Source organism: Coregonus lavaretus, assembly GCF_964263955.1.
Source record: "Coregonus lavaretus genome assembly, contig: HAP1_SCAFFOLD_481, whole genome shotgun sequence".
NCBI lineage: Eukaryota > Metazoa > Chordata > Actinopteri > Salmoniformes > Salmonidae > Coregonus > Coregonus lavaretus.
In genome coordinates, this window is record NW_028157738.1 from 245001 (window position 1) to 263605 (window position 18605).

Genomic DNA, 18605 nt, shown 5'->3' on the forward strand with positions numbered 1-18605 from the left:
TTGGTGGTATGTGAACAATTCTCTCACTTCGGTGACTCTCCCTTCTACCAATCTACCAATCTGTCCACAGAAATCTCTGAAAAGATATAACCTAAAAGTCTTTCCTCTGGAGAAGATGATAACATCTCATAACGTTGTTCAATAGCATGATTACATTTTGTTTTATCAGAGAAGAAAGTCCAAAAATGACTTATTTTTCAGCACCAGTTTTGTGCCGCTTCCAAAAGTCCACCACAGTGATTCATTCTGGTGAAGTCTCCATTCAAAAACTTCCTTCACACAAGAGTGAGAACCTTCACACACAGTGCACTCTCAGTACCACCCCAATAGTACTGAAGTACGAGTATAATACAATAGGGACTTATAGTACTGAAGTCCTAGTATAATACAATAGGGACTCATAGTAATGATGTACTAGTATAATACAATAGGGACTGATAGTACTGAAGTACTAGTATAATACAAGAGGGACTGATAGTACTGAAGTACTAGTATAATACAATAGGGTCTGATAGTACTGAAGTACTAGTATAATACAATAGGGACTGATAGTACTGAAGTACTAGTATAATACAATAGGGACTGATAGTACTGAAGTACTAGTATAATCAAATCAAATCAAGCTTTATTTATATAGCACATTTCAGACATGAAATGCAACGCAATTTGCTTTACCGGAAAAAACTAATAAAAATCTATGAAAATAAAAGCTGAAATATTTTCTACATAACAAACATAAGATAAAAAACAAAAGAATGACAAACTGAACAATAAAAAAGCACCCAAAGGAAAAGCAAAGTAAAAAATATGTGTTTTAAGATCTCTTTTAAATATGTCCGCAGTTTCGGCCCCCCTCACGTTCTCTGGCAGGCTATTCCAGAGGCTGGGGGCATAATAACTAAAGGCTGTCTCTCCATTTCTTTTTGTACTAGGCTTTGGGATAGTTAAAAGGCCAGTGCCAGAGGACCTGAGGGACCTACTGGGTACATAACTTAAAAGCATGTCTGACATGTGTTGGGGTGCACAATCGTGGATTGATTTAAAAACCAATCTTAAAATTAATCCTAAAACTCACAGGCAGCCAGTGCAAAGACCTTAAAACTGGTGTAATGTGTGCTCTCCGTCTGGTCTTGGACAGTACCCGTGCTGCACCATTCTGTAGGTTTTGCAGTTGACCAATGGCTTTCTTGGATAGACCAGACAGGAGAGCATTACAGTAGACAAGCCTGCTTGTAATAAAAGTATGGATGAGTCTCTCTGTATCAGCCTGAGAGAGAAATGGCCTCACCTTGGCAATGTTCCTCAGGTGGTAAAAAGATATTTTGGTCACATTCCTAATGTGTGATTATAAATTTAGTTCAGAATCTAAAATAACACCTAGGTTTTTTTAACTGGTGTTTAATCTTTATTGCCCGTGAATTAAAAAGTTCGACCAGATTCTCTTTCTGTGCTTTGGCTCCAACAATAACTATCTCGGTCTTGTCTTGATTTAGATGGAGGAAGAGTGAGCCATCCAAATATGTAAATCACTAATGCAGTCTAATCATTTATCCGTGGAGCTAAAATCCTCTGGTGACACAGAAATGTAAAGTTGTGTATCGTCTGCGTAGCAGTGAAAATCAATGCTGTGCTTTCTGATAACGCTGCCAAGGGGTAACATATAAAAACTGAACAGTACCGGACCCAAAATCGAACATGTGATATGTAAAATAACTCTCAACCCGTTAAAAAGGTCCTAAACCATTTTAGAACTGGACCGGAGAGGCCAACCCACCTCTCCAGTTTCCAGAAGGACATCATGGTTAACAGTACAATAGGGACTGATAGTCCTGAAGTACTAGTATAATACAATAGAGACTGACAGTCCTGAAGTACTAGTATAATACAATAGGGACTGATAGTACTGAAGTACTAGAATAATACAATAGGGACTGACAGTACTGAAGTACTAGTATAATACAATAGGGACTGATAGTACTGAAGTACTAGAATAATACAATAGGGACTGATAGTACTGAAGTACTAGAATAATACAATAGGGACTGATAGTACTGAAGTACTAGTATAATACAATATGGACTCATAGTCCTGGGTTATGAGTATAATCCACTGAAGAATGCAGATCATTAAATGTTCATCTTTAATTACTGATTTACAGTAGAAGTTATTTAAAACATGATACAATCATCTGGATAATCTAAATCATAGTTAACAGTTGAATGTGGGTCCTAACCAGGAAGAATATTTACATAGGAAACTTTGCATAGGCAGCACATGCTTCAGTGCTCTGGGAGTGTTTATATCCCTGTGAGTTTAACACTTCATGACTGAGAGCCGGCCACTGGCCGCAAAAGGCGTGGATTTTTGAAGGGGGTATTACGGCCACATAAAGGGGATGCCGCCAGGAAATTCTAGGCATTATCAAGTGCTTGTCAGATTGTGAATTAGAGACTGATGAAGTGTGTACAGCCTGCACAAAAAACAAAGCAGAGCTCATGCCTTTCATGCAACTATTTTCAAATCATCATTAGAGTCATGCAGCCTTAGAATGTACTAAAAATCAGAACATATAGCCCAACGTTTGTATCACAACTAAAGTTAATTAAATAACTCTAAATTAAGCATATAGGAGTACCTGAGGCTTCGTTGATGAGGATGGAGGCGTGCCCAGCCTGATTCCTCCTGAAGTCCAGAATCAGCTCCTTTGTTTTCCTGAGGTAGAGGTTGTTAACCTGGCACCACACCATCAGAGTGCCTACCTTCTCCCTGTAGGCTGTCTCGTCATTGTTGGTAATCAGGCCTACTACTGTTGTGTCATCAGTGAACTTGATGATGGAGTTGGAACTGTGTGAGGCCACGCAGTCGTGGGTATACAGGGAGTACAGGAGGGGACTGAGTACGCACCCTTGTGGGGCTCCCGTGTTGAGAATCAGTGTCGAGAAGGAAGTGTTGCCTACCTTCACCACCTGGGGGCAGCCCGTCAGGTAATCCAGGACCCAGTTGCATAGGGAGGAGTTCAGACCCAGGGCCGTGAGGTTTGTGGTGATCTTATAGAGCATTATGGAATTGAAGGCCGAGCTGTAGTCGATTAACAGAATTCTCACATTCCTCTTGTCCAGGTGGATGAGGGCAGTGTGCAATACAATAGTGATTGCGTCGTCCGTGGATCTGTCAGGGCGGTAGGTGATTTGGAGGGGGTTGAGTGTGCCAGGGAGGGAGGAGATGATGTGGTCTTAACTAGCCTCTCAAAGCACTTCATAATGACAGAAGTGAGTGCTACGGGTCAGTAGTCATTCAGTTCAGTTACTTTCCCTTGTGTTGTGTCTCATGTGTATACTGTATAGATGCTGCTCTCTTGGCCAGAGCTCACTTGAAATATGTTTTATCTCAATGTGACTTCTCAGGTTAAATAAAGGATAAATTAATCAAATGAAATCTTAAGATGCAGAGGAGATGCTGGGTTTCATGTATTGTAATGCTGGTCTACAGAGTCCCAGTGTGTCTGATCAGAGACACAGGAGAGGAGGGAGGGAGCTGAACTCAGTCAGGAACAGAGTAGCAGTCCTGCACAGTGGATCCCCTCTTTTCTCAGTGTCAGTCCAATAGTCCAGTAGTCCAGTAGTCCAGTAGTCCAGTATTCAGTCCACACAGCTCACTGCACTAACACTACTCTCCCTGCAGGGGGTGACACATTAACAATGATCACAGGGAGGTGCAAACTGACCAATATTCCTCTTTTCCATAGGTATCAATATGTTACCATACCATATTACCATAACACCAATCAACAGACACATTTATATATGTTCGTTAGTTACATGATATGTATATGACATTTACAAACATTTTCTCCAGCATTAATTATGGTATTGTCTTGCTAAACAACATTGATAGTGATCATATGTGATAGCCTTTAAAACAATAATAGTCATTCTATTTATTCGCTTTTTATTTTCTTAATTTATTTAGATATTATCATGGATTATGATTATTAGGTTACAGTTGTGGGAGTAAGATCATCAGATTGTAATGGACTCTCAGTTCTAATCTGATGGATACTTAGTGGTCTAAGTTTACTGAATAATGGTGGATGGGGAGAAGACCAAAATACTATTTGCATAGTGATGATGCTCTTCAAAGACAGCACATGCTTCAGTGGTTTGGGAGTGTTTATAGCCCTGTGAGTTTAACACTTCATGACTGAGAGCTGTCCTTCATGACATCAGAACCCACAACAACCATGACTTTTATCACCATCTTCATCTGGACACTTGCCCTCTGCTTCAAGGGTAAAGAAAACTAAGTTTCGTGTTTGTTTAATGAAAAGTAAATCATTTGAGTGAACTAAAAGGTTGTTGAAAATGTGTTATTAATGCATGGTGATATTTGTTTTCTCTGTTTCAGAATCCAGAGGACAGTACACTGTGACTCAGACTCCTGCAGTGAAAGCTGTTCTCCCAGGACAGACAGTCTCTCTGAACTGTAAATCCAGCAGTAATGTGTATCCTGACTCTTGGAGTTCAGGTAAACCATGTTTAGCCTGGTATCAACAGAAACCTGGAGAAACTCCTAAACTACTGGTCTACTATGGAAGCACCCTCTTCTCTGGGACTCCATCTAGATTCAGTGGCAGTGGATCTGGGAGTGACTTCAATCTGACCATCAGTGGAGTCCAGGCTGAAGATGCAGGAGATTACTACTGTCAGAGTTTCCACTATCCCAATAGTAAAGATGTGTTCACACAGTGATACAGAGCCATACAAAAACCTCCCTCAGTCAGACTCCACAGTGACTGTACTGCTACAGCTGGGACCTACTGCAGGGGCTGAGGGGAGGAGACAGTGACATGGAACACTGGTCAGTAGAGGAGGTCAACTGTGATGTGACAATATGGTTAGAAGGCAATCATTCAGATTACATGACCATCATCATCGTCATAATCATCATGGTTGTGACCATAGAATGACATATGTACACTGAACAAAAATATGAACGCAACATGTATAGTATTGGTCCCATGTTTCATGAGCTGAAATAAAAGATCCCAGAAATGTTCCAAACGCACAAAAAGCGTATTTCTCCCAAATTTTGTGTGCAAATTTGTTTACTTCCCTGTCAGTTAGCTTTTCTCCTTTGCCAAGATAATCCATCCATCTGACAGGTGTGGCATATCAAGAAGCTGATTAAACAGCATGATCATTACACAGGTGCACCTTGTGCTGGGGACAAGAAAAGGCCACTCTAAAATGTGCAGTTTTGTCATACAAAACAATATCTCAAGTTTTGAGGGAGCAGGCAATTGGCATGCTGACTGCAGGAATGTCCACCAGAGTTGTTGCCAGATATTTCTATGTTAAGTTCTCTACCATAAGCCGCCTCCAACGTTGTTTTAGAGAATTTGGCAGTACATCCAACTGGCCTCACAATCACAGATGAAGTGTAACCACACCAGCCCAGGACATCCACATCCGTCTGAGACCAACCACCCGGACAGCTGATGAAACTGAGGAGTGTTTATATTTGTAATAAAGCCCTTTTGTGGGGAAAAACTTGTTCTGATTGGCTGGGCTTGGCTCCACAGTGTGTGTTTCGGAGGCCTATGCCCTCCGAAACACACCCCTGCCCAGTCATGTGAAATCCATAGATTAGGGCCTAATGAATTTTTTTCAACTGACTGATTTTCTTATATTAACTGTAACTCAGTAAAAGTGTTGAAATTGTTGCATGTTGTGTTTATATTTTTGTTGAATATAATAGGATCTCTTTGGTTGTGACTGGTTATATTTGTCCTGAGCTGAAAGTTCATATAAAAGTTATTTGAAGGTTTAAAAACAATACCAGTCATCATTCCATAATACCAGTAGTCCATAAGAGGTACAAAATGTGATTTTACGTAAACATTTCTTTAATTTCAAATCAAATCAAATCACATTTTATTTGTCACATGTGCCGAATACAACACCTTACAGTGAAATGCTTACTTACAAGCCATTAACCAACAATGCAGTTTTGAGAAAGAATACCTAAAAAAATACAAAATAAAATTAAAGAGCAGCAGTAAAATAACAATAGCGAGGCTCTATACAGGGGGTACCGGTACCGAGTCAATGTGCGGAGGCACCCGTTAGCAAGATCCCAAATGCATATATATGTAACAAGTTCTCATATGAACCTCACAACCAAATATTGATGTGATCATCTAGCATTATATTAACTATTTTCATGAGCAGGTTACTGACTTTAAGATCTGTGAATGAGACATGCATGAGACACTTATATGTCAAAAAACAAAGTTCTTTCAATCCCAATACCACACCAACAGACAGACAGTGTTAATGGCTCTTTCATATATTTTCTCAGGATTAAAAAGGGGGTTTACAGGATAAAAGCAACACAGAACAAAACACAAGGACAGGCCCGGCCACCACATAGGCCTACACACTAGAGTCCATAGTTGTTTGTCATGGAGCATTCGTGGCTTCAGCGTTGGCATCATGGGATTCCGATGCGGTAGTCGTGACCTCAGCGGTCTTGTCGTAGCAGGCCACGTCTGGAGAGGGCAGAGAAAGCTTAATCAGTAACGTCATCATACTGGAAACCATTGGTACGCACTCACACGTCGTTCGGCTCTTCATCCCAAGTAGGGTCTTCCGTTCGGCTCTTCCCGAGCAGGGTCACACTCATCCGGTCTCCTCTCCCCAGACGCAGCAGTGGTGTGGTGTGGCTGAGCACAGCCTGTGGCACCTGTCCTCTCCCGTTGCTGGCTTGAATCTCCTGAACACTGTCTGAGAGCTGCCTTTGTGCAGGGGCAGCTCATTAACCCCAATAGTCCTCAAATGTGGGGGTCGTGGCTCAGGTCCCTAACTAACACACTCATTCACTCAACTAGAAGAACACTCAAAAGGTGTTAACCACTTCAAAGGAAGTCAATCAAATAAGGAAATAAGAAAGAAACCAAAACACAGCACATGTTTGGAATAAATACATATAAAATCATTCTAAATAAATAAATTCTAAATAAAGCACACATAGGCACAGGTGACATCTACACTACATACACTATCTACATAAAAAATGTCCTCTCTGTGATCACAACATTTGGAGATATTTCAACAAAACGATTTTGCGGTAAGTTGATCAAATCTTTTGAAATTTTTAAAAAGTTGTAGATATATTCCAATGAAGTTAGATCTACAATAGTTTTAAATATACAAGAAGGAAATCCTTAAGATAAATAATCCACTTGTTTAGAGAGAAGATTTTTTTTTATTGAGTAAAATACTAATATGTTGGATGAGTGTGTTGGGGGGGGTAACTGGCCCCTGGGGGCTAGATACCCCTTTATGGTTATAAATGTGTTTCTACCAGTCATTTAGACAATGACTAGCCCAGTTAGCGCTAGTTTATGCTAATGTGCTAGCTTGAAACTTCACTAGCGGTAAATGCTAGCCAACTAGCTAGTTAGCATAAGCTGCTAGGAGTGCTAGCTAGCAACTATACTACCAGATCGTCTGACGTAAAATACATTAAAAATATAACGTAACTTAATTGCAGTTGTAAATGTTTAATCTAGTGACTGATAGCTTTACAGTTAATGTTACTTTATAGCCTTTTAGCTATTTTACACAGCATTTTATGTAATATAACTATATAGCTAGCTAAGTTTCTTAGAAAGAGCTTTTCAATTGGCATCTCTCCCCCAGTTTTCGGTCACAGGTGGGGACTGGATTAGGTGTGAGCAGTACAGGCGGTGGGCTCATGAGCTGTGCTCCAATTTAACTGGGGATAGCTTTATTTGTGTAATACCCTTGCTAAAACCAAGTATAGAGTTTATTTGTTATAATTAATTAGTATTAGATTTAAAAGGTGATCGAATTGCTCCTAATTTGAAATGTCGTTAATGCATTTCTTTTGAAGCAATGTTTAAAAAATGTACAAGTGAATAGGTTGGTTTACTTTTAAGTTTAAGTTTCCCACGTATCTTGTTAAAGTTTTGACCAATGAGGTAGCTTGTTAAGTTGTGGCCAATGGGAGAGTGGACTGGTTGCTGGGAAAGGGAAGAGAGGGAAAGGTTGAAAGAAGAGGGAGGAGAGACTTTAGTGGGGTTGGTGAAGGAAAACGACTCAAGGAAAAAAATAAAGAGAGAACAAAACCATACCTACAGAGTTTTGAAGGGAAATCCTGATTTTATTTCTATAAGAGTGTTATTATTTCGTTAAGACAGACCTAGTGGATACTGAAGCTGCCTTCGCATTGTTGAGACATTCGACATCCTAGAGTTTAGTCTAGCATCGTGCGAGACTTGGAGGAAATTGCTTGTGACGATCAACGAGTTCGGATTGTTTGTTGCTGCAACAGAGTACTGGCTGCATTGATAGCTGTGTTTGCTGTGGATCTTGTGAGGACACCTGCACGGAACTGCTATACTTTGCTGAGGCTGTTACGGTCCGGCACTGTTGGTCCTGTTTCCGCTTGTTTCCCTTTTCCTTTTTTCCCTGTGTGTGTGTGTTGTCTGTGTCTGTCTCCCCCTGCTGTGCAGCCCAGTCAGAGGATCTAGGTCAGGGGGCGTGGCCATTCTCTCTCATGCTCCGTTACCTCCAGCTGCGGCTCATTGTCATCAATCAAACAGCAGTTATCTACCCGGGCTGGACACCTCTCCAGCGCCAGTTCGTTCCTACACCACCTGTGGTAACTTGGCCCTGTACAGCAAATCTCAGTTTAGTTGTACTCTCTCAGTATTATAGTTGTTCCTGCCACGTTAGTAACCTGTCTCTCCTTCGACCAGATCCCGTCTGTTCCTGCTGCCTGCCTGCCTGCCATTCCCACGCCGCAACCTGCTCCTCTGTTGTCTGATATCCTCGTCATCCAGCTCTCAGGACTACTGGCTCTCCACCCCACTCAGCTCCTACCCCGGCCTGAAGCTACTCCACCTTGAACTGCTTCTCTCTGCCTAAACACGCTGAATAAACTACATCCTAATTCACCCTCTTTGTCCGTGTGTCCGTCTCTGCACCTGAGTCCCCCACCCAACCTAACAGAGGCATTATCTACGAGTAGTGAGTAACTACAAATGTGGGGTGGACTTCAGGACTTTATGTATGTCGTCAATTTATTTTGAGCTCCAACGTGCGCCCAGGGTTTAAGCAAGCGTGCAAGTAATTTGGACATGGGTTGTGGAAAAATCATTGGGGTTTATTATTTGTATTTCTTTTGAGCTTAACTGCTCCATCATCTTGCAACACTTTGCAAAAGGACAAAAAATATAATGTAATTCTGATTGATGATTTTAAATCCCAGATTGGAGGGCTGCTGATCACTGTCTGCACATGTTTTTAAACCTGCTATTTTATTGTGTTGAGAACATTCTATAAAATACAGTTCTGTGATCTCAGACAGTATTGTCCATGACTCTGTAGGGTGAATAAAGTGTTAAATATAATGGCAGTGGCCCTAAGATGTCCTCATAAACAAACGTACCAGTGAGTCTGTGACCTCACAGTTAAGGATGGCCATCCTGCTAACTGATATAAGGTACAGTGATGTGTTAGAGGGCTTGTGTTGGTTACTAAACTAACAGCATCATGGTCTGTCAGGAAGTCTGTTTCAGAAGATACCAGATTTGAAACTTGTTGTAGATAGATGGGTTCATGGTTCTCCATGAAATACTCTATACAAATGTTGTTCAGCTCTACTACACACTGTGTCATTGTACTGGATCATCTCCTCCCCTCAGCACCTGCAGTAGGTCCCAGCTGTAGCAGTACAGTCACTGTGGAGTCTGACTGAGGGAGGTTTTTGTACGACTCTGTATCACTGTGTGAACCACCGAGTGCTACCAGGATAGTGGAAACTCTGACAGTAATAATCTCCTGCATCTTCAGCCTGGACTCCCCTGATGGTCAGAGTGAAGTCACTATGAGTTCCACTACCACTGAATCTAGATGGAGTCCCAGACTGAAGTGTTTTAGCATGGTATATAAGGAGTTTAGGAGCTCCTCCAGGTGTCTGTTGATACCAGGCTAGATGGGCATCAGAGTAACCTGCTTGATACACATTAATACTGGTTTTACAGTTCAGAGAGACTGTCTGTCCTGGGAGAACAGTTTCCACTGCAGGAGTCTGAGACACAGTGACCTGTCCTCTGGATTCTGAAAAATAGAATATAAACATTTAAATAAAATTAATATTACATATAGTAAACAATAGTTCTGAATAAGAAAATCAGATTAATATACATTAAACTTTTGTGTAGATGTAATAGTTTTAAATATTAACATTAATAGAAATTGTTCCTTTGTGTAAAGGTATATGATATTCAACATTAAATTCTGAAAATGTTAACCTTGAAAGCAGAAAGCAAGTGTCCAGAAGAAGATGGTGATAAAAGTCATGGTTGTTGTGGGTTCTGTTGTCATGAAGGACAGCTCTCAGTCATGAAGTGTTAAACTCACAGGGATATAAACACTACCAGAACACTGAAGCATGTGCTGTCTATGCAAAGTTTCCTATGTAAATATTCTTCCTGGTTAGGACCCACATTCAACTGTTAACTATGTTTCAGATTATACTGATGATTTTATCATGTTTTAAATAACTTCTACTGTAAATCAGTAATTCAAGATGAACATTTAATGATCTGCGTTCTTCAGTGGATTATACTCACAACCCAGGTCTATGAGTCCCTATTGTATTGTACTAGTACTTCAGTACTATCAGTCCCTATTGTGTTATACTAGTACTTCAGTACTATCAGTCCCTATTGTATTATACTAGTACTTCAGTACTTTCAGTCCCTATTGTATTATACTAGTACTTCAGGACTGTCAGTCCCTATTGTATTATACTAGTACTTCAGTACTATCAGTCTCTATTGTATTATACTTGTACTTCAGTACTATCAGTCCCTATTGTATTATACTAGTACTTCAGTACTATCAGTCTCTATTGTATTATACTAGTACTTCAGTACTATCAGTCCCTATTGTATTATACTCGTACTTCAGTACTATTCGGGTGGTACTGAGAGTGCACTGTGTGTGAAGGTTCTCACTCTTGTGTGAAGGAAGTTTTTGAATGGAGACTTCACCAGAATGAATCACTGTGGTGGACTTTTAGAAGCGGCACAAAACTGGTGCTGAAAACTAAGTCCATTTTTATCTTTCTTCTCTGATAAAAGTAAATGTAATCATGCTATTGAACAACGTTATGAGATGTTATCATCTTCTCCAGAGGAAAGACTTTTAGGCTATATCTTTTCAGAGATTTCTGTGGACAGATTGGTATATTGGTAGAGGGCAGAGTCACCAAAGTGAGAGAATTGTTCACATAAAACCAAGTTTATTTGGTAATAAAACCATAAGTATTATAACATGTTATTTAAAAAGAGCACATTTTGATATAAAGTGTTGCATATCAGCTCATTGTTTTGTTGAGATGTAGCAACTACTATTTCTATAGTAAAACAAACAGTTTTGTATTGTATTCATGGTAGATGTTAACACTGACATGGTTTAAAGGGGATCCTCATCTATAATTTTGAATAGTATTTTGAGGTCGTTTTGGGCTTGTATCTCAGATTAGATTTGACATAAATTAAAATGGATATTTCATGTCAGATTTTACATTGTGAATATTAAATGATATCCAGACTATATATGGTATGTGTTTACTGCATGTCTTTCTAGATTTAGGGGCGGATTCCTAGACACAGAATAAGCCTGGTCTTGGAATAAAAAGTAAGCTCAACGTAGAATCTCCATAAAAAATGCTTTTTAGTCTAGGACTAGGCTTAACCTGTGTCCGGGAAACCCCCGGTGTCTTGTTGCTCTTTGAAGGCTAAACTGTAGAGCATGAATGTACCTTACATGTTTTGTCAAAAAATGTGTCCAGACTTGTATCTTTTTTTTCTTCATAGATTAAGTGTTTGGGTGTTCTCGGTTGTTCTCGGTTGTTCTTGGTTGTTCTTTGTACTGTAGCTAGTTGTTTATACTATTTACTGTCAATCTGAAATGGTTTTGTTCACTGATAACACAGTGGCCGTGTCCTAATACCCACATTAGCCTATTATATACTTAAACTGCTTACTCATTTTGGCGTTTAATCAAGTAGAATTCACTCGTCTTTTCTGACTCACGTGTTTGGCAACAGCTGATAATCAGATAAAATGCCACGCTGTACAAAAATGAACGAATGGCTAGAGTCAATGCAATCGCGCATTAGCGGACGCATTCGGAGTACTATGTTTGACATTTCAAATACTAGAAAACACTATTTTTTCGAATACTATTTAGTACAGTAGTATAAGTATTCAGACATGGCCAGGGTCATTTCTCCCCCCTCCCCCGGCAGTTATTCTCATCTCTCCTCTCCTAATGTTATAGAGTAGTAGTAGTAGTAGTAGTAGTAGTAGTAGTAGTAGTAGTAGTAGTAGTAGTAGTAGTAGTAGTAGTAGTAGTAGTAGCGGTAGTAGTAGTAGTAGTAGTAGTAGTAGTAGTAGTAGCAGTAGTAGTGGCAGTAGCAGTAGCAATAGTAGCTGACCCTCTCCTCTCCTCTCCTCTCCTCTCCTCTCCTCTCCTCTCCTCTCCTCTCCTCTCCTCTCCTCTCCTAATTTATTCCATTATAGAGTAGTAGTAGCTGACCCTCCTCTCTCCTCTCCTCCAGCTGGTCCCTCTGTCAGGCTCACAGTGTCTCTGCTCCCCCCGTCCTCTGAGCAGCTCTCCGGGGGCTCGGCCACCCCCAGGGGGCGATGGTGACGGGGAGGAGGTGACGGAGGGGGTCCTGACCATCACAGAAGAAGAGAAGGGCGAACTCTACAGCCACAGTAGCACCCTAACCCTGAGCAAGGCACTCTGGGAAGAGGGAGAGGTGTACACCTGCAGGGTCACCCACGACGACACCAGTGATTCAGCCGCCTTCCGGAGAAGTCACTGTAGTGTCTAGAAGCCATTGTAGGGAAATAGAGAGTCACCACATGTTGTTAGTGAAGAAAATAGTGTTTTAGAGCTGAAAGTTAAAGTATAATTGTGAGAAATATCAGCAGTGCTGTGTGCTAAATGAACTATTTTGAGATTAAGTTATGCATGTCTTCTTGCCTCTGAGCTGAAATAGTTTGTTTTGATTGAAATATAACCCCAAGAGTTTGTTTAATCATGATTCCAGTGATCACTATCTCAGGAATAGGCAGCACATTTCATACTAATTTAGATCAATCAGCTTCTTTCATTATTTAGCATTGTAGCATATAGCTACTCTCATGTTTTTAAACAGATTTAAAAGGGCATCTGATACATCAAATACTCTCCAATCATTTCTACAACTGAATTATCCTGTTATACTGTAGCATCAGTACCAGTGATATTGTGACGAGTACTGAGTATACGAAGAGGCAGGACGCAGACGCAGGAATTAACAAGGTCAAGGTTTACTTAAAAAATGACAAAGAGAGTTAACAAAGATAGAGTACATGACACCAAGCAAAACAATCACACACAAAATCCTATAGAACAGTCCAGGGTTAAATAGGGGTAGTGATGAGATGATGAGGTGCAGGTGCGCTGGAGGTGATTAGGGTGCGTTGGGTTTCCATTCCGGTGTTGCCGAGGTGGTTCGCTCAGACCGGTGGCTCAGTAGACCGGCGAATCAGAGCGCCGGAGGAGAGCAACGGGAGGAGACGTAACAGTACCCCCCCCCCCGGACGCGCGGCTCCAGCCGCTGGACGTCGCCGGCCAGGAGGACGACCCCGAGGACGAGGAGCGGGCTGGTCAGGGCGGCGACGGTGGAAGTCCCGAATTAGGTTGGGGTCCAGAACGTCCCCATTTGGAACCCAGCTCCTCTCCTCAGGACCATACCCCTCCCAGTCCATCAGTTAATGGAGCCGTCCCCCACGGAACCTGGAGTCCAGCAGATCCCTCACCGCATTCGCCGGACTCCCGGCAATGTCCAGGGGCGGAGGAGGCGTACCCCGGGGTACGCCATCCGCCAGAGGACCAGGAACCACCGGCCTGAGGAGAGACACATGAAAAGTGGGTGAGACATGGGGGGGAAGGAGCAGCCGGTACGATACCTCATTTATCTTTCGGAGGACCTTAAACGGCCCCACAAACCGGGGGCTCAGTTTCTTGCAGGGCAGACGGAGAGGGAGGTTTTTTGTGGACAGCCAGACATGATCCCCAGGCTCGAATACAGGGGCCTCACTGCGGTGGCGGTCGGCTTGGTCCTTCTGCCGACGAATGGCCCTCTGGAGATGGACATGGGCGGCGTCCCAGACCTGTCCGGCCCTGTGGAACCACTCATCGACAGCGGTCGCATCGGTCTGGATGGGTGTCCAAGGGGCCAGGGTCGAGGTGTCTTCGCTTGGGCACATACGGAACAGGAGTTGACATGGCGGGACACATCAGAAGCCAAGGTGGGCCACCAGTACTTTTGTGCTAGAGAATGCAGGATGCGCGTAATACCAGAGTGCCCTGCCATAAGGGTGGTGTGCGCCCAGATCAGCAGGCGGTCACGGACACTGTTGGGTACATACTTGCGCCCCGGAGGGCCGTTGGCCAGGCAGATGTCTTTGTCCACATCCCAAACAACAGGTGCAACGATGAGAGATGAGGGCAGGATTGGACCCCCCAGATCCTTCCTTTCTCCGGTATGGTGCATCCTGGAGAGTGAGTCAACTTTCGCATTCTGGGATCCTGGGTGGTAGGACAGAATGAATTGAAATCGAGTAAGAAATTGGGCCAACCTGGCTTGACGAGAGTTCATCCGTTTCGCTGCCCGTAAGTGCTCCAAATTCCGGTGGTCAGTAAGATTCCGGAATGGATGGACTGCCCTTCCAGCCAGTGTCTCCATTCCTCCACAGCGAGGACCACTGTCAACAGCTCCCTTTCTCCAACTCCATAGTTCCTCTCTGCAGGGGTAAGCTTTTTTGAGAAAAAGGCACAGGGATACATTTTTTCTGGCTTACCATGCCGCTGGGAGTGGACCGCACCAACGCCCTCCTCTCATGCGTCTACCTCCAGGATGAAAGGACGAAATGGTTCTGGGTGTTTTAGGATGGGCGCTGCGGTGAACCTCTCCTTCAGCCTCTTGAAGGCAGTGTCAGCCTCAGGGTTCCAGGTCAGCTTCTGAGGCCCACCCTTAAGGAGAGAGGTGAGCGGGCGGCTATGGAGCTGAAGGACCTGATTACACGCCAGTAGAACTTGGCGAAGCCCAGGAAGCTCTGTAGGCCCTTGATGGTGGTGGGAACTGGCCATGACCTGACGGCATCCGTCTTCAGTCCTTCCATGAACACCCCCTCAGGACTGATCCTGTATCCTAGGAAGGAGATGGCCTGTTGGTGGAATTCGCATTTCTCCCCTTTCACCAACAGGCTGTGTTCCCGGAGGCAGAGTAGGACAGCTTGGACATGCTCCTCGAACGTTGCCAAGTAGATCAGGATATCGTCGATGTACACCACCATCTGTCTACTCGGCATGTCCCGGAACACATCATTGACGAAGGACTGGAACACAGATGGTGCTTTGGCGAGGCCATAGGGCATGACACAGTATTCATAGTGGCCTGAGGTAGTTCTGAATGCCGTCTTCCACTCGTCTCCTTCCCGGATTCGGATCAGGTTGTAGGCACTCCTCAGGTCCACCTTGGTAAAGTACCGGGCCCCTCGTAGCTGCTCGATAGCCGACGGAACCAGAGGGAGGGGGTACCGGTACTTGGTGGTGACTGCGTTCAGCCCCCTGTAGTCAATGCATGGTCTCAGTCTTCCATCTTTTTTGGCCACGAAGAAGAAGCTGGCGGAGGCAGGAGAGGTAGAGCATCTGATGAACCCCTGTGTCAGGGTCTCCGCCACATACTTCTCCATGGCCTCAGTCTCCGCCATGGAAAGGGGGTAAATGCGACTCTTTGGGGGTTGTTGTCCCTCCAGCAGGTCAATGGCGCAGTCCCAGGGCCTGTGAGGAGGGAGACACGTAGCCTTAGATGAAGAGAAGACATCGGAGAGATCTGCATACTCACGTGGAATGTTGGGCTGGAGGGCGTACTCCGGACTCTCCAATGACGAGGAACAACAAACCACCGGCAGGCAGGTCTTCCGGCATGAGGTGGACCAGGCTGTGATTCTCTTGGTGATCCAATTCATGGTGGGGTTGTGTAGTCTGAGCCAGGGCAATCCCAAGACGATCCGGTGAAGGGGTGACGTGACGATGTGGAATGACAGCTCCTCGTGGTGCTCCGGTAGTGTGGTAATGGTGATGGTGATGGGGAGAGTGACGTGCATAATGGTGCCTGACCCAAGGGGTTTATAGTCCAATGAGGTGACGTGTAGCGGAGATGGCAGTGGCACGGTGGGCAACCCCCATTCAGAAACCAGCTCCCTATCTATAAGGTTCCCCTCTGATCCGGAATCTATCACTGCAGTAGAAATGGAAGATAAGGAATAACCAGTCACCGTTATGGGAACTAAAAACAATGATTTTGTGATTGGAGATGACATCACACTCACGGAGCGGCGACGGGAGTCATACCGCCTAGATAGGGAGCCGCCAGGAGATATGTGTGCCGTGGTGGTGTAGGGGGTGCTGCCCTCCTCCATGGGTGAGGACTCGGAATCATGGCGGCTTCCATAGCTTAGATGGGGTGAGTGTCGAAGCTCCGGGAGGTGTTGGGAACGCCGTCTCTCTCACAACATTTCGTCAAGACGGATGGACATGGTGATAAGGGTATCAAGATCCATCTTGTCGTCCCGACATGCGAGTTCCGTCTTAATGTCCTCCCGTAAGCCTCTCCTGAAGGCCGTGCGCAGAGCATGCTCATTCCAGCCGTAAGACGCCGCCACCGTGCTCAGAGCGTACTCGGACGTGGGCCACTCTCTCTGTTGTAGATGGAGGAGACGCTCACCCCCGTACTTTCCCTCCGTGGGATGATCAAACACCGCCCTGAACCGAGCGAGGAAGGTGGGGTAGGGTAGTGCCACTGACTCCTCTCCTTCCCAGACTGCCGTAGCCCAATCCAGTGCCTTCCCCTTAAGTAGCGAAATCACCAGCGCTATCCTGGCTTGGTCAGATGGATATGCCCCAGGCTGACGCGCCAGATAAAGTGAAACCTGTAGCAGGAAGCTTCTACATTTAGTAGTTTTACCGTCAAAGTGCTCCGGTAGGGCGAAGGTTCCCGCAGAAGTGGGTGATAGCCCGGGGACAGGTGGATTGGAGGCACTTGCCGCTGGCTGAGGTAGAACCTGAGCGCTGGGCAGACTATGCAGAGTTTGGAGCACTTCCTGCATGGCGACGTTCAACTGGGCAAGCTGCTGCTGGTGGTGGTCGAGGCGCTGGGAAACTCCTGCTGCATCCATTTTCGTTTGGTGTGTGATTCTGTGACGAGTACTGAGTATACGAAGAGGCAGGACGCAGACGCAGGAATTAACAAGGTCTACTTAAACAATGACAAAGAGCGTTAACAAAGATAGAGTACATGACACGAAGCGAAACAATCACACACAACATCCTATAGAACAGTCCAGGGCAAAATAGGGGTAGTGATGAGATGTTGAGGTGCAGGTGCGCTGAAGGTGATTAGGGTGCGTTGGGTTTCCATTCCGGTGTTACCGAGGTGGTACGCTCAGACCGGTGGCTCAGTAGACCGGCGAATCAGAGCGCCGGAGGGGAGCAACGGGAGGAGACGTGACAGATATTTGATAATAAACCTCTAAGATCCACTCTCAGAAATCACACTTCTAAATAGTTACTTTTCATAAAATGTGTGTATTTATAGTGTTTAATTCATAATATGATTTTATTAAATTAGATGTTTTAGCAATGGTTTTCAAAAATGTGTAGTCTAAACTCCATTATATTTCCCCAGATCTTCTTTACCTATCCATCTCCTGGGGACAGAGTGAACATCTGGTGACAGTGCTGCTCTATTCTGGGACAAACAGAACCACCCAGCCCTGTCTATGTAAATCTCAGTTTCACTCCCACAGCTACCAGTCTAGCAGTTGAACAGTTTCACTGCCTGAAACACCCTGGACTGGGCCAAATGTGAGGGACCAGACTGGTTTTAACCTCTGTGGTGGATTCAGGAAGGAAGAAACAATACATAATTTCATTAATGACAGATAAAATGGATATTATACTTTATGATGATAGTGTAGGTAGTGTAGATGTTATGTGTGCCTGTCACACCTACTCCTGGTCCCTCCCTCCGGCGCTCAACGTTGCCGGTCTACTAACCACCGGTCCTGGCAACCCACATTTGCACACCTGGCAACCATCATTGCTCAGACCTGCTCCCCATCATAAGGGCACTCCGCTCATAATTTTTTCCTTGATTACTCCCCCTTTATTTAGCCCTCACTTGTCATCAGTCATTAGGTGGTATTATTTTCTCTCACGTTCAGTTCGTGGCTCATGTTTGTTCTTTTGTATCGTTTCATTATTAAACTCACCCAGGGGCGGCCTGTTCAATAGGGCGATATGGGCGACGCACTGCCAAACGGGAAAAGGAAGGGATTTTTTTTCTAATCAATTATATCACGGCAACAGTAGTTATCAGTGTTGTAATCTATACGTCTGATCTGCCACACTGCCACACTGCCACTAAATGTCGAATCAGGCTAAAGT

At 44.1% G+C, this 18605-nt stretch overlaps 1 gene segment (V, D, J or C); it reads right to left on the minus strand.

Moving 5' to 3' along the window:
• LOC311124976 (Ig kappa chain V-III region MOPC 321-like) overlaps window positions 1-10427 on the minus strand; it is a 21182-nt gene extending 10755 nt beyond the window's left edge. Inside the window, exons 1-2 of the V gene segment in view lie at window positions 10343-10427; window positions 9852-10148 (exon numbers count right to left, since the gene is read on the minus strand).
• Between the last annotated feature and the right edge of the window lie 8178 nt (window positions 10428-18605).